Source organism: Diadema antillarum, unplaced genomic scaffold, assembly GCF_040938485.1.
Source record: "Diadema antillarum isolate AM-2024a unplaced genomic scaffold, OU_Dant_1.0 seq00001487_RagTag, whole genome shotgun sequence".
Taxonomy (NCBI): Eukaryota; Metazoa; Echinodermata; class Echinoidea; order Diadematoida; family Diadematidae; genus Diadema; species Diadema antillarum.
The window spans coordinates 452594-469954 of record NW_027272226.1 but is presented as its reverse complement, the minus strand read 5'-3'; the positions used below and the strand labels follow the sequence as shown (position 1 = coordinate 469954).

At 36.2% G+C, this 17361-nt stretch overlaps 1 pseudogene; it reads left to right on the top strand.

Moving 5' to 3' along the window:
• Positions 1–17251, top strand: part of LOC139710001 (scavenger receptor cysteine-rich domain-containing protein DMBT1-like) — a 55459-nt pseudogene extending 38208 nt beyond the window's left edge.
• The last annotated feature ends 110 nt before the right edge of the window (positions 17252–17361 follow it).

Below are 17361 nucleotides of genomic sequence, written 5' to 3'. Positions count from 1 at the left end.
ATAATTATGGTCTCATTAATCCAACTCTGGTATTTACCTTTTCCTGTAAATATCTCAAAGTGCCTTATAGGCTTTTTGTTCTCCCTTAAGAACTTCTCTGGGCTCCCGTTTGTAACTAAATCAAGGAAACTGCTGTGGTTGCTATGAAAAAAGAAAACACGATCAATAAATCGGTTGTAGGCTATTATTTTATTTAGTTATTTACTTATTCACACTTTTGGTCGTCGCAAAACCATCCTTTGGAAATAGTCCTTACATTTTCTGATACATCCATATGCCTACAAAAATAAATAAGTAAACACACGTTCATTACACCAATATAAGCTTCCATTCATCGAGAACGATAGTTAAAGAATATCCTAACGGGTATATGAAAATCAGAAAAACAGAATAAAAAGTACTTAATTTTTAGGTAGTTGGATGTTATAGAAAAGTTCAGATGTACCAATGTCCTCTTTGATTATGTTTAGTGTTTTTCTTGTGCAGTTGTGATGTTTCTATTCCAAAGGTCCATTAATATTGTGTCTTTATAGTAGGGCGTGATTGTGAGATATGGAACACTTAAAGAAAACAATGTCACCGACTTTTATCTTTCTTCAATAAATAACAGAGGAGCTTGAGGTTCGTCTTGTGAATGGAGGGAGTGTCAATGAAGGACGAGTTGAGGTTCGGTACAACGGAACGTGGGGCACCGTATGTGACGATTCCTGGGGTATCGAAGACGCCCACGTTGTGTGCAGAATGCTTGGTTATCAAAAGGCCTTGGATGCTCGTTGCTGTTCGAAATTTGGAGAGGGCTCTGGCGATATTTTACTGGATGATGTGAGCTGTTCTGGAGAAGAAGACAATCTAGCTGACTGTCAGCATCGTGTCTTTGGGACACATAATTGTGTACATGGAGAAGACGCTGGAGTTATTTGTCGACCCACACGTAATATTGATTAAACGAAAGTAAAAGAAACGCAGTCGCTCTTCTTTTCTTTATTACACTGACAGTTTTCAGTCATGATCAGTCAGTAGAATTACTCTTGTAATAGGTTGCGAATATATTTGCACTTATTTGTTTTGTCATTATCACGTTCCAAGCTTCATGCAGTAGCAAGGCTTTGTGATCCAAAAAGATTGCTCCAAGCATAACTTAGCGGAGATCGGAATCTAGCTGTGGTTATAATCTTATTTAACTGTAATTATTCCTTGTGTCGTATATCGATTTGACATTGCCTCAGAAAGTGTCATCTTTATCATCTATTTATAAAACAAACAAATTATATCAAATTATATTATGTCATGTCCTTCTCCAGTTGATATCTAAACTCGTTGAAGTATTAGTTTGTATAAATCATGGCTTTTCCGTTATAATTCCTAGTTGCAATGTTTTGGGGTAAGCACACTTCTGCGATTTATCTTTTGCATTTGTATGGTTACCTCAAGCATATGTTTATAAGTTAAGCATTTTAAGCTTTCAAGTCGGTTTGGCGTCGTACAAACTGTATTAACATCATTTTCATGTTTTTTTTTTTTTTTTTAAGGAGACAGACATGGACTTTAGTCTTCATTAATGTGTTTCCAATTTGAAGATCAGTTTCGACTCAGAAATCAAAGCGATGGTATATTTTGGACTGAGATGGGGGTTCAGATTTTAACTTTTTGCGAGATAATTAGGAACCACCTATGATAAAAGAAAAAAAAAACCCACAATTTCAAGAGTCATTAAAAGTTTATTTCATAAAGATTAGTATTTAGATGGCTGAGATATCTAATAACTAATAGGTCCTATTAAAACGTGGTATCAACCTTTTATTATGACCACTTTGTATTATTTCAATTTTCGATATCCAGCTATTCTAAAACCGATTTTAAGCGTTATATTTCTCTAACATGCATGCATGCTCCTTTCATGTAATCAGTTTCTAATATCTTGCAAAAATCTAAAAATGACACATACCATCCCTTTGAGAGGCTTTGGAAAGTTCTGCAACCAAAATAAGATATCATACGTTACTTTATATTATGAAATAAGCGATATTCATAATGGAAAGAAAATAATGCAACCCTAAAATAAGGACAATTTGTTTTCATCGACTCATCTTGATTTAAAGGTCAGTTTGATTGTGAAGGACGTTGTCAGTCAGTTGTCAAGGTGGAATTTTCAGAGTTAAATATATGTTAATCATACTGATCGAGATCATGCATGACCACTGGCCCTCACGTTGGTCAATTATCAGCTCTGCCTGTCGCAGCCTGTGGTTAAATAATGGTCCTGTAGCGTATAGGTTCATAATCAACACAGCTTGTCTTATTCTAGACTAAAACGCAATGGCTGGTCCGCTACGCGATACTGCGCTCACCTTCACCAACAAAATATTCTGCATTATGAAGACTTATATTCGATGTGGAATATAAACCTATCAAAGAGTAGGAGGCTTTGCCTGTCGGACAATTGGCAGGTTCAGGCTTCTCTTGTGTTTATACCAGCAACTATCTTTGTGAGACAACCCGTGGTAAGATTATCGCAGAGTTCTGAATGGCCAGACATTGGGATATTACCGTAATGACCCTGCTTACTCTCGCCGTACACCAACCGCAATACATTCTTTTCTTTCTTTCTTTCTTTCTTTCTTTCTTTCTTTCTTTCTTTCTTTTTTTTTTCTTTCTTTCTTTTTGTTTGTGGTGCTATTGCTGCCATGTATATCATCAAACAGAGAAGTACATGATGCTTTGTCAACTAATAATGTTTCAATGCATTTGGGTTTCAGTTTCAGTTTCAGTTTCAGTTTATTTCCACAAGTTCAGGTAAAAACATATAAATACACAATCAATCAGTTCTAACACATACATTATACAAACCAAAAATTATTTTGGATAAATACATAATCACAGTTAAAAGTTAAAAAGTGTGTGTTATTGATTGACATAACAATTAAAATAAATGATGGAGGAAATCAGCAGTAGGCCATTGGCCTTTCGAGGCTGATCCCATGAGCAAATATACAATTTTAAAACTGTATGTCGTTATACACTGTTACATAAATCATGAGTCGCATAAAAAAGAACTGGATTAGCAATAAATAGGGACAAGAAGAAGAAGAAAAAAAAAAAGCACATCCAAAAGGAAGGAACCATGACATACCAAAAACAACCATAAAAAGGGTGGGACAAAAAAATGGGCAAGAATTATCATTGAATGCAATTTAAGAAATATATATATGGTTTGAACATATAATATTCTATAAAAATCGACAAAAAAAATTACATATCAACTAATACCGAGTATCATTGAATAATGTGTGCAGCTGTATAATCGTGATTCTTCAGTGTGTACATATGCCAAGCAATATCGTGAGCCGCACCCCGCCACTGAGGGGGCGCACCACTTCCAACATGATCAGAGCTCTCCATTACGATACACGTACTGGGTACGGAGTAGAAGAATAATTGTAATACATTGTACAACGAATGTAGAAGGCTCCGATCATAATCACCACAGGCACGCGCGCGATTCCCAACCTGTACCACTCTACATCCCCCACCCGAGGCGGCCGCCCGGCGACCCCCACCCCGGCGCGCGCACCCCGCCAGCGCGCCGGGGTGAAGGTCACCGAGCAGGCGCCCGAATAGAGAACACAGAACAACACATGCCGAGAATCAGCCAGTGCACTGTATAGACACAGTACAGTTCTATGAACAATACCGGTACGCATTAATCAACTGTAACTTAAACTGTCTTTTGAATGATGAAATGGTGGAGCATAATTTCAAACTGGGGGTAACTGAGTTCCATATTTTTGGGCCTGTATACCTTATTGACTTTCTTGACAGGCTAAGACGGTAAAATGGTACATACAAATTATCAGAATTTCTAGTTCTATACAAATTAACTTTGTTATTACAAATAAAATAATCTTTAAAAACATCAGGCAGTAAATCCTTAGAAAATTTGTACATGAAGCATGCTGCCTGCAATGTATACTAATCTAAGACCTTTAAAACCTTCAATTTCTCAAACAAAGGGTTTGTTGGAGCTAAAAAGTGAGAGTTTGAGACACAACGGACTGCACGTTTCTGTAAAACAATCAATCTGTTCAAAAGATACTTAGAGCAGTTTCCCCATACAACAGTACAATATGAAAGATGTGGCAAAACCAAGGTATTATAAATATTTAACATAATTCGAAGAGGAAGCAAACTCTTCAATCTGTTTAAAATACCCACTGCTTTTGCTATTTTACCTGAAATATTTTGAACTTGATCTTTCCATGTGAGATGTTCGTCAATAATGACACCAAGAAACTTTGTTTTTTTAACATTACTTATTTTTTGGTCATTAATGGATAAATCAAACAAAGTTGTATCTAGCTGTAATTGCTAAGGACTAAATATCATAAAATTTGTTTTTTTCAAAATTAATAGTGAGTTTGTTGGATAAAAACCAGGAATACACCTTTTCAAGTTCTGCATTTTGGGTAGAATTAATCGAGACGAGAGGTATAGGAAGAAAAAGCAAGATTTCTGTCAAGTACATACTGTATATAATCTATCAAGCTTTTGATTATTACCTATCATATATATTCTTTTTGCATGTGTATTTAGTTACTCGTTTTCAAGGAATGCAATAGATTCATGGTGTGGTAAAAAGGTTGGTCTAGCGAAAATAAATGGAAATATTTCTACATAACAAGATCATGAGAGCTTGCTCTGTCTATTGTATTTTGTTGATATTCATAGCACAAGGTCGGTTATGATACTTCACAGATAAATGAAAGTTGCTTACTGCGATTGTTTATGTGAGATATAATGACTCATTAGAATGGATGACGAAATCATATATATATATATATATAATTAATATATAATTCAAAATGATGAAATTATAAGTTCAGACAAAATATGTTTGCCTAAACATATATCATCTATACATATGTCACAATAATTAGATTGAAAAATAAACATATCAAATGTAGGACAATATCAAACTGATTAGGTCTTTTTTTTCTGATGAACTCAATAGTTTTGGCTTTGATCATGTAGATCGTGCAGTAAGGTCCATACAGCCTTTTTATTGAGGTCAGACTTAATGACATTATGCTATTTTCAGTGCTTATTTTGAAGAATTACAAGAAGTAGAATGATATGCGAGTAAAGAGAAATAGGTTTGCCTTTACACTATATGTGCAGCGTGAAAAAACACACGCACACGCACACGCACACACACACACACACACACACACACACCTAGACACACATGAATGTATTATTATGTATGGAATTATTTGCAGCATTTTTCATAAGTTTTTCATTGTGCACTTGTCAGTTTTCATTATAAAACAGAAACACCGGTTGACGTAAAAGGCTGAGTGTTTTAAACAAAGTGACCTTACCTGAAGTATACTCTTTTCTTTTCTTTTTCTCCCTCTCTTTTCCACCTATAGATAATAATGTAATTACTATCGTGTATTCCAATATCACAAAAAGGTTCACGCAACTTCATTGCTCGTGCAATCTCCTTAATATTTCTTGCAGGCACATGTGGGTGTTCTAACGATTGAATCTGTAGACGCACTTTACATGTATATATCGCAATGTATTAATTTTCTTTTTTTTTATGAAAGCCACTGCTTACGTCATTTCTTGCCCTAATGGTGGCTGCAACACTTTAATTTTCCAGTTCGTGTGTAGATATGTGTGTGGTGTATCCCTTCCGTATTAGGTTAGTTTTCACCAAGTGAAATAAGACAGTGATTACCACGTGAATACTTTATAGATTGATTTCGTATATGTTACAATTCTGTTTTCTTTAATCCATACATCTTAGATTATTACTATTGCTCTTTTTTTTGGGGGGGGGGCAGTCTCACCATTCTTCTGCATTTTGTCGTTCATTGATATTTGGACGTTAATTTGCAATGAAAAAAATAAGTATGCAATAGGCCACTAAGGTCATTGTTGATTGAACTTGCGTTTATTACCCCCCCCCCCCCCAAAAAAAAAAAAACAACAACAACAAACACACAAACACACAAACACACACACACAAAAGCAAACAAAAGGAAAGAGAGAAGGCAAACCCAAAATAAAGCAAACAAAACGCACAGGTTTTAATGATAGATAAAGGTAACGGTATCGGTTGCTCAAGGTTAATAAATAGAGATTGGTTTCAATCTTCTGTTCCACTTCATTGCAGGGCAGATTAATCTGCTGGTCACACTCTTATACTTTACATCAAAACAACATATTTATTGTCAATACATTTCTATCCCCCACGGACTCGAGTATGATCAAATTACTTCTTTTAAACGACACACACAGACGTGAACAGAACATCCATTAACTCTACATAGGAAAGGTTAAATGCATGTTCTCTAGCTAAAGGTGGTATTCTACTCTTAGTGGATCTTTCTTCAAAACTCGACGCTGCTACCTGTGACCATGATGAAGAAAATGTTTTTCGCCGGTGCCTTGATTTTTCTGAAATTGACCTGCATCTTGCCTCTTTGTGCAAGCAGAGAGCGCGGTAAGTGATATGTTATGCATATTGTAGCTGCTTACTTGTGCCTCCACTTTTATTCCATGCTCATATTTTGATTTACAACGATTGGAGATGTAACGAGAAATTATCACCATCAGGGTTTTGACGTGCTCTGCACTTTTCATGAGTTCGATCATTATTCTAGGGGGAATATACGATATATGCTTAAACATATGTTATGCATATGTGTGTGTGTGTGTGTGTGTGTGTGTGTGAGTATGTAGTGTGTGTGTGTGTGTGTGTGTGTGTGCGTGTGATGCGTCATCATGTTTACCGTATAAAATCAGAGATCATAAAATGAAGAATAAATGGGGGTAATAATGCACTTAAAGCCAACTCTGGCAATAAAACATTCAAAATTGTGTAACTTTGAAAGGTTTATTCAATTTTCTATTCATTTTTTTTTCATATTATAGACCAATTAAAAGTTTAGCATTTAACAAAGTCAGACCTGCCCCCCAAAGGCGTCACAGTTATATTACAAAGTCTAATTCGTGCTTAATTATATTCAATTAATGTAATTTATGGTTCTGCTTCAGTAGTTTCTCACCGTTATCACATTGCAGGAGAAGTATCCAAAATCTTGTTTTCTTCAACATTACTGCATGTAGAATATATTCAAACTGTCAAGGATTGCCTCTATCGTCTGAAATGATACCAGCAAGAAATGTTGTACAACCATATTATTTAGATAAAACTTGTCATCAATATCCATGCTGTAACCTCATACTGATTCTTTATTTCATGAACTTAAAACATTGAAGGTTTTTGATTTGAATATTATTCAAGTAGCAGTAATTATGTTTAGATATATACATGATCAACTTCCATCATCGTTTAGGTTCAATACTTCTGTCCATTCGTACCCTACTCGCATATGTAGAAATTTCCACCTTTTGAATCCCAAATTATTAGTGACACATAAATCTATAAGACATTCGGGTCCGGACATTTGGAATAATCTCCCGGATAATATAAAGTCTTGTTCAAGTATTTATTCTTTGAAAGCTTCACTAAAACGATATTTGATAAAATTACATTCTCCAAACCAATTGAGCTAACAAATATTTATAGTATACTGTAGATTGTCATCTTATTGTCAATCTCTATTTTCTTCCTTCAACTGCATCTTGCACTCTCACCTGCAACTGCACTGCACTCACCTGATCACCTTCCTCCAAGAGAGTTATGTCGTTGGATAGTCATTTTATGAGGCCTCCATCCATTTCAAGCTTAATCGCTTATGATGGTGGTCTCCTGCATTCAATGATCTCTGTTGTTTACTGAAAAATATTGTATATCTTATTTTATGTTTCTGTGTATCTACATTGCTCAATGCAATCACCTATGTGTATCTATTTATGTACTGTTATCGATTTATTTCACTGCACTTGTTATTCTTTGTCTTTGTACTTTTTGAAGTTTGCATTCAAATTGCATCTGATTGAATGCAGAAATAAAAGCAAACATACAAACAAACAAACAAACCTTATGTGAAATGCAATGTCGCCAGGAGTGCACACTTTGGAGGACTTGAGGCATTCATTTGATTAACACTACAACAATTTGTGATGCTCTTCTGAATAGAACAAGAACTAGCAGTTCGTCTGGCTAATGGGACCAATGAAATGGAAGGACGGGTAGAGGTTCTTCACAGCGGAGAATGGGGCACGGTCTGTGACGACTCCTGGGGAATGGACGACGCCAACGTCGTCTGCAGAATGCTCGGCTTCGGAGGTGCCGCCGAAGCCCCTTGCTGTGCTCACTTTGGCCAGGGCTCTGGAGATATCCTGCTGGACAACGTGCGATGTTATGGCGGTGAAGACAATAATTATAAGCTCTTGCTTGCATTCCGATATCGGCGAACACAACTGCAGGCACGACGAAGACGCAAGTGTCATATGCTCTGCAGATGGTCAGTATTCCATTCAAAAGAAATCATTGCGTTGGTTATCTTTGTATGCATAAAATATAGAATTATAGGCTAAATGTACATGTCTTTGCAGTTTTATCACCATTTTCCCCTTGGGGAAGGTGTAAGCCAATAGAAAACAAACAAACAAACAAACAAACAAACAAACAAACAAGCAAACAAATGGCGTTTACATCGGAGCTCACTTTAGCAGATGTTCGGTTACTCAAACCACCACTCGCTAAGACCAGGCGTCCACTAGGGCGCGGACAAGACGCGGACAAGCCCCGGAATGCAAATTTGGTATTCCGCACTCCTTCGGGAACCTGTCCGCACGTTCCTGAACGTGTCCGCTCACTGTCCTAAACATGTCCGGGCGTTTCCGCACCTTCGGGAGAGAGAAAAATTTCCGCGTCCAAATTTTGATCGAGACCAAAATTTGGACGCGGAAATGAACTTCCTGACACCTTCGGCGACTTGTCCTGACGATGTCCTGAGGATGTCCCGCTTGTCCGGAACCCTTCCGCTCCTTCCGCACACGCTCCGGAAAGAATCCCGCGGTGTGGGGAAGCTTCCCGAATGAAAGCGGAAGACACCAGGAATGTTTTAGGACAGCGCGGAGCCGATGCGGATCTATATATGCAAGTGTCCGGAACCTATGCGGAAATTTTGTGATCCAGACACGAAACTGTCGACACTTTCCGCGAGCGTCATGCCAATGAAACGCAAAATGAGCAAGAAGGGAGGCGAGGCCCCCATGCAAATATCTCCATCACAGGCACACCTTTCGTCTAGTGATGAAGAACAGGCAAATCTAAGGAATTTCCGGTCCCAGAAGGCAAAGAAGAAGGTAGTAGAGACTGTGCCAAAAGCAACCAGAAAGAAGTGAAATCAGCCCCCTAACTTCCTAGTAATTTTGTTTTGATTTGATCTTTTCAGAAATTATTTTTCATCTGAGTGACTTTCCTGGTTCCTATTACGTACTATAGTATATTTTCCTTTATGTTGTTTTCGTATTTTATTTGCAAACAAACTATGTTGTCCCATGTGACAGCCCAGCTGAAAAATCACAAAAGTAGGTGGAAGTACACTCAGAAAAAGAAAGCATAGAATTTTTGGCTAACTGTTAATGTATTATATACATGAACAAGTTGTTATTCATACGTAAATGCTTTCTAATGATACAACATATTAGAACAAAAGACAAATTCATCACACTAAAAAGCATGAATTCAATTGCAAAGATATACCTGTGGTCTCATTACAATGTCATATCTTTGAAGCCCAAAATAACAATGAAAGCTAAAGATGATGGAGGAAAATGAAGAATTTTCTGTCACTTCAAAATTCAAGTGAAATGAGAGAAAAAGCAATAAATCATGAACTCGAAAAAGTGTTAAATTTCTGTCTTTCTTTTGTTTTGTTTTTTGCTGAGTGTATATATTTAAGTGCACATTAAGCATCACAAATCATTTCAGAAATATTCTTTACCTGAATGATTTTCGTAGTTGTTATTACCTAATGATTTTTTCCTCTCTTTTTGTTTTAGTTGCAAATAAACCTCGATTGTCCAATTTGACAGCCCAGCTGAACCCCCCCCCCCCAAAAAAAAAAGTAAATTAAAGTAGGTTAAAAATATTTCCCCATTTTTACACTTCACTGACAATAGGCTAGTAAGCTCTAAGCATGAAAAAAAAAAATTCTCGGACTTGAAAATGTTCAAAAGTGATCAAAATAAGAGAGGGTTAGAGATGCACAAGGGTAAAAATCAGAGAAAGAAACACAAATTTAATGATTAGGATCATTTTGGCATGCTCTACAGAAGTATCAGACAAAACATGTATATACTTCACGATGGATAAAGCACAGGTCTAAAAAAAAGGGAATGAAGAATATATATATATATATATATATATATATATATACAAGTAACAAAACTGCAACAAAGTTCATGCTGTATTCACCAACGGTTTATTTCTTGTGAAGAAATAAACCGTTGGTGAATACAGCATGAACTTTAATTCAATTCAATTTCAATTCAAAGTTTATTTCATTTTCCGACAAAACATAAGTTACACTTCTTTTAACAACAGAGAATAAGGTAAACAGAACATTATGTATTGAAAAGAATGTACAACATTGAGGACCTTATAGTAATTATACATTGTTGTGAAAAAAGAAACAGAAGTGATCGAAATGAGGTACATGTATAACTTTACTTAAAGTGCGAAAAATGGAGAGACCCACTAAAAAGACAGAGCTTGTAGAATGTGGGCCCCTCTGGAAAAATAACATCAGTGGGAAGATAATTGAAGCATCATAAATACAAAAGGAAAAAGAAAAGAAAAGAAGAAGAAGAAGTCTGGAAGCCCACTGAGAATTAGATTCACAGATAAATACATTTACTTTTATAGACGCGAACGAACATAGAAAACGACTAGACAACGAAACAACTACTGAAGAAAAGGTTGTACGGGACAAAACGGAATGGACAAGACTAACAAACAGAAGACAAAATAGCAAACGAAAATGCACAACAGAGACAGCGATCTCCGACAGAAGCATGTCAAGAGAAACAGATGATAGTTGTGGAGAAAAAAAGTGATATTGTAACGCCAGAAAGGAGAAAAGCAAGGAAATGAGGGGACGTATGAACTGGAGTAAGACAGAAATTCAAGTCTTGACGCTTTGGGCGATAGCGTAGATGGCAGCAGACATCCACTAAAAAGAATACAATTTTTTCTTCAAAGAGGAAAAAAGGTAATTAAGTCAGTAAGTGAGAAAGAAGGCCAAACGGCTAGTTCAGTACTGTAGAGTCATACGATTGCAATAGAAAGGACCTCAGTCTCCTCTTGAAAGAATATATAGATGGGGCGTTTTTTATATCATGATTCAAAGAATTCCAATAATTTGGGCCTATATAAATAAGTGTATTTTTAGCAAGGATCGTGCGTAAAAGGGGTAAATGAAATTCATTGGAACGCCTAGTGGGATATTCATGAAATGATTGGTTTTTGAGGAACATAGAATCAAAAATAGATGGAAGCAAATTGTTGCAATAATTGTACATAAATTGGCCTAAATTATACAAAAACAGATCTTTAATTTTCAAGAGCTTGCTAGAGGCAAACAACGTGTTTGTATGAGAACGTACAGGGGAATGGCAGATAACGCGGAGGGCTTTCTTTTGCAAGAGGGACACTCTTTCAAGTAAATTCTGATGCGTGTTGCCCCAAACTAAAACTCCATAATTCAAATGAGGCAATATTAACGACGAATATAACATAAGTAATACTTTTTGTGGAATATAAAATTTCAATCTATTTATAACACCTATATTACGCGATATTATGTTACAAATATTATCAACATGTGATTTCCAGGAAAGTTTATCATCCACAATGACCCCCAAGAATTTAATATTTGATACTCTTTGTAGATGAGAATCATCTAAAACTATATTTGTGTTTAAATTATCAACAGTATTACTAAAAATCATATATTTTGTTTTTTGAGCATTGAGTGATAACTTGTTAGCTCTGACCCAGTTGGTCACTTTTTGCAATTCAATATTGATTTTGTGAACGAGAAAATCAATATCGTTATGGGCGAAAAATACATTTGTATCATCTGCGAAATGAATAAAAGAGAGATCATCAGATACGCGACAAAAATCATTTATATAGATAATGAACAATAACGGCCCTAAAATACTTCCCTGTGGGACGCCACATTTAACTTCTCTGATAACTGAATCATTATTATTAATTGTAACAAATTGTTTTCTATCGACTAAATAACTCTTGAACCACTCCAAGGCCTTCCCACGTACTCCATAATGCGATAACTTATAAAGTAAAATGTCATGATTGATGGTGTCGAAGGCCTTGGAGAAGTCCAAGAAAATACTAACTAAATGAGAATGATTATCAATGGCATGAACTACTCTATCAACGAAATATAAAAGAGCATGCGAAGTACTATGTTTTTCACGAAAACCAAACTGAGAGTTCGTAAAAACTTCATGTACCTTCAAAAAATTGATCATTCTCTTATAAATAAGTTTTTCTAAAACCTTAGACAGTGAGGACAATAATGAAATTGGGCGATAATTGCTGACTACAAATTTATCGCCTTTCTTAAATATTGGTATTACTTTAGCCAATTTCATTTTATCGGGAAACACACCGTTAAAAATTGACAAATTAAATATATGAACAAGTGGATCAGCAATCGAGGAAATAACACCCTTAAGTATAAAATTATCTATCTCATCATAACCAGAACTTCGTTTGTTCTCAAAAGAGGAAACTATATTAATAATTTCAAATCTATTAGTCGGTGTAAAAAATATGGAATCAGAGTTGCGCTGGCCTAAAAATTCAGTAAAATGAGTTTCTGTTGCAGGAATAGTTTGAGCATAGTTTTCACCTATTTCTGAAAAATAGGAATTAAAAATATTTGCAATATGAAGAGAATCATTAATCAATTCATCATTCATTTTAATTTTGTCAATGTCAGAGTTTTTACTCGGAACATTCATGGCCTGTTTTAGAACTTTCCAAGTATTTTTCATATCAAACCTATATCTCGAGAATTGCTTAAAGTAATATCTTTTCTTTTCAGAACGTAAAATCATTGTCAAAGTATTTTTGTATGATGTATATCTATTCTTCGATCGCTCAGTTTTTTCCAACTTATATTTATAATACAAACGATTTTTCCTATTAATTGAACGAAGGATTGATTTTGAGATCCAAGGTAACCTGGGTGTTTTTTTGTAATCTGTTCTATTTTTTTGTTTTGGAATTACATCATCTAAATGATGATTGAATATTTCCATAAAATTATGAAAAGATATATTGATATCATCGCTGCCAAACACTCCTGACCAGTCAGCATTCTCGAGAGCCACATCAAAACTAGCTAACTTTTCGGGTGAAACTCTACGACTAAACAAAGGAAATGAGGGAGGTTTAATATTAGATGAAGTTTTAAGAGTAAAATAAGTCATTATTGGAAAATGATCAGTCATATCTGAAATAATTAGGAAAGAGTCGGGGAGGGGTAGAATATTACAAAAAATGTTATCAATGAGGGTGGCAGAACGATCTGTAATACGTGTGGGTTTGGAAATGAGCGGAAGAAAGGATGAGGATAAAAGTGTGTGAAGAAAATCACTAGAGATATTATCATGCTCAGATTTCAGCAAATCAATATTGAAATCGCCGAGTAAAAGGCAATCCTTATTTCGGAAAACGTGTGAATTTGCCAAATCTGAATAATAGGTTAAAAAATCATTAGCGTTTGAATTAGGAGGTCTGTATACAATGCCTAACATAAGATTTTTACATCCTGGGATGAGGATTTCTATAAACAAAGATTCAACCGTTTCGTCCATTCTAGAAATATCTTGATGGACAATAGTTTCAAAGGAACCTGATATGTACAATGCAACACCCCCACCATTCTTATCAGGCCTATTATTAACAAATAAATCGTAACCATCAATTGCAAAGGAATTTTCTGCATTAGAAGTTAACCATGTTTCACTTAATCCAATAACCGATAACGATTGACTTTCATCAGATTCTAATAAGTACTTTAAATCATCAAAATGTTTATTTAAACTCCTAATATTTAAGTGTAACAAACAAAACGTATCCTCAGAGAAGTTATGAATCATATCTTTGTATTGATTTACTGTAATATAATTGCATAACATATTTTGAGTGAAATCATTACTAAAATCATGAGGCAATTCATTTGTTCCTGTATTCAGGGTATCGGTAACAAAATCATCATAAGGGGTGGTTCCTGTACTGGTTAGCCCACTAACTGGGTCAGAGTCTAACCTAGTGTTCCTAAACAATTCAAAAAAGTCATCATTCGATACGGAATAAAATGGAGCATTAAAAAAATTAGCCATGATTAAAGGTACGAGACGAGATTATAAAAGTCTGCGATGTCAACAAAACTAGGATGTCGTAAATAAGTGGATGATACAAGAAAATAACCAGTCGCCAGAAAGAGGCAAAACACTGGAGTAATCTACAAGTATAAATGGCGTCAAAATCACGATAAGCAGGAGATCGCTGAGGAGAAGAACGTGAAACGAGAAAGAGCAGAATAAGGTAAGTGAGAACGTTCAGAAGCATCGTCAGAGAAAGACATAGAACACACACAACACAACACAATAACAAGAATAAATCAAGTGTCTCTGTGGGCTTCCGAAAGAGGAGGACAGGGATGAGAAGGGAAGTAAAAGAACGAGCTCGACCGGCTGTAGTCGAAAGAGGAGAAGTACAAAGACGTGAGTTGCGCTAGCGTAAGAATTCAAAGTGCTGCACAGTGCGCAAACTTGTGAATTGCAGCATAGACACACCAACTGAAACTTTGACGGAAAAAAAAGAATCAGTAAGAGTTCAGTGGAAGCAGTATATATCGACAGCATGAATGGCTGTCCGTGCCAATCATACATTTTTGGCAAAGCCAAACATCCAAAGTTACATAAAAGGAAGAAGAAGAAGAAGAAAAAAAAAAAAAAAAAAAAGAACTCGCCACCTGCAACGTTACCTTTAAATTCTTGATCACAAGGTTCATTGGAACAACATTCCATTGGTACTGTCATATGGTACATTATACACGATGTCACGTGGATGTTGCTTAATAGTAATAATGCAAATCAAGAGAAGACATACATACACAGAAGATATTACCTAAGATTCATGAGATTCAATATAGAACATGAGGCCTTAAACCATGTCATAGAATTGAAAATATAAAGTGAAAATAGAGGTACTTGGAATTCAATAGTAGGACCACTTCAGCAATGTAACCAGGTACATGCATGTTCTGTTCATAATAGTTAACAAAAAAAAAAAGAAAAAAAGGGTTTAATAAAAAAGGAGAAACGCCTTGCGGCAGGTATGGCCTGTCTTTCGTCAAACAAATGAATTCCCGATTAAAAGAACAGTAAGAAATAAAAAGGCTGAGATTTCATGGTGGGTTATTAGGCTGGGAGGAAAAAAAAATGACCCGTGAACTATTATACCACCCTAAAGGGAGAGGGGAATGACTGCTTGAAATGAAAGAGTGGCAAGTGTTTATTGCAGTTTTTTATTGCAGTTTTGTTACTTATCTTTTTATCTTGTCCAAACGTGGACTACCTTATCAACATGATTATATATACATATATATATGTATATACATTTACATTTTTTTGTATATTATATACATATATATATATATATATATATATGTTTCAAAAAGTTTGCGAATATCATCCATGTGACTGTAGGCAGAGAAAAAATTGTTCTCCCAGATGAGACAAATCAAAAAAAAAAAAAAAAATGAGTCGTCAGCCGACATGCAGACAATCCTATTCTTCGACTATTGGTGGCCACATTCTATTATCAAATAATATTGACCAATCATATTAATATAATATCAGCCGCTACTGCGGAAGCACAACAAGGAGCATCAATGACGGCTAGCAGTCAAATGAGGAAAAGTCAAAGTCAGCGCCAAATTTATACCTCTCCATTTTCCTGGTATTGTCCGCAGTTTGTCCGCATGCCTAACTTGTGTTGTCCGGAAGGCATCCTGATTGTCCGCGTTCATTCCTGGTGTAATCCTAGATGTTTCCGCGCTGCCTGGCTACGATTAGCATATTCCGAGGTATTTCGCGCTCTTCCGGAGTGATTCCTAGGTTTGTCCGCAGTCAGTCCGCGGACAGTCCGCGGACAGTCCGCGAACAGTCCTAGGAATGTCCCAGGACAAGGCGATTCACAAAGTTATTCCGCGTCTGTCGCGGACAGGATGCCGAAATAACAAAATTTGCTTCCGCAACCCTTCCGGGGCTTGTCCGCGCCCAAGTGGACGTCCGCCCTAACGGAACTGTTATGAGGTTGACCTGTGAACATACAAACTGACAACTAATTTATTGAGGACACACACACATGTACACACACAACGGAAGAGACAGGCAGACAGAGACTAAAAAAACAACAACAACAATTCCGACATGTCCAGTAAATTGTATTTGAATCAACTGTCTCTGCAAACTGCCAGGGAAAAAAGGCAAACTATGGACTAGAAAATGTAAATTCACAGTACATGGTGCAACGTGTACCACGTTCCATAAACATACGAGAAGGTATTGTATATTTTGTTTATACTCGAAGATGAACCAAATCGTAATGAACAACAGCGTCATTTTCTGTTCAAGTTGTTTACATTTTCCTAATTACATGTTGAACAGGACAGATACCGAAGGTTCGTCTTGTCGGAGGAGCTACCGACAGAGACGGAAGAGTTGAAGTTCTATACAGCGGAGAATGGGGCACGGTATGTGACGACTCCTGGGGTATCGATGATGCAAACGTTGTCTGCAGAATGCTGGGTTTTCGCGAGGCCGCGGCAGCCCCTCGCAAGGCCCGCTACGGTCCCGGTTCAGGCAGCATCATATTGGACGACGTGTCATGTAATGGACAGGAGGAGAACTTGGCCGATTGTGAGCATCGAGGCTTTAAGTCCCATAATTGTGTACACGAGGAAGATGCAAGCGTTGTGTGTTCTGCTCCGGATGAAGGTATAATGTATTGATTTTTTTTTTTTTTTTTTTTTTTTTTTTTTTTTTTTTTTTTTTTTTTTTTTTTTTTAGGTACCGAAGCCAACGACACGAATTACTTTCACGCCTCGGTACGTTTTGCATAAGTGAACAAATCTGACAAAACTTCTGTGACATTGCTTTTTCCTTTTTAATTTAGTTGGCCTCTCTGTTTTTATTTCTCCATTCTATGACAGTGTAGCGTGATGAAGTTTTGTTTTTGTCGCTTGGTCGTCGTAGATATTTACACATACAAATCGTTTCTTGATAGGACGATACAGAAAGTTGTACATGCTTCATTCATGTCATTCG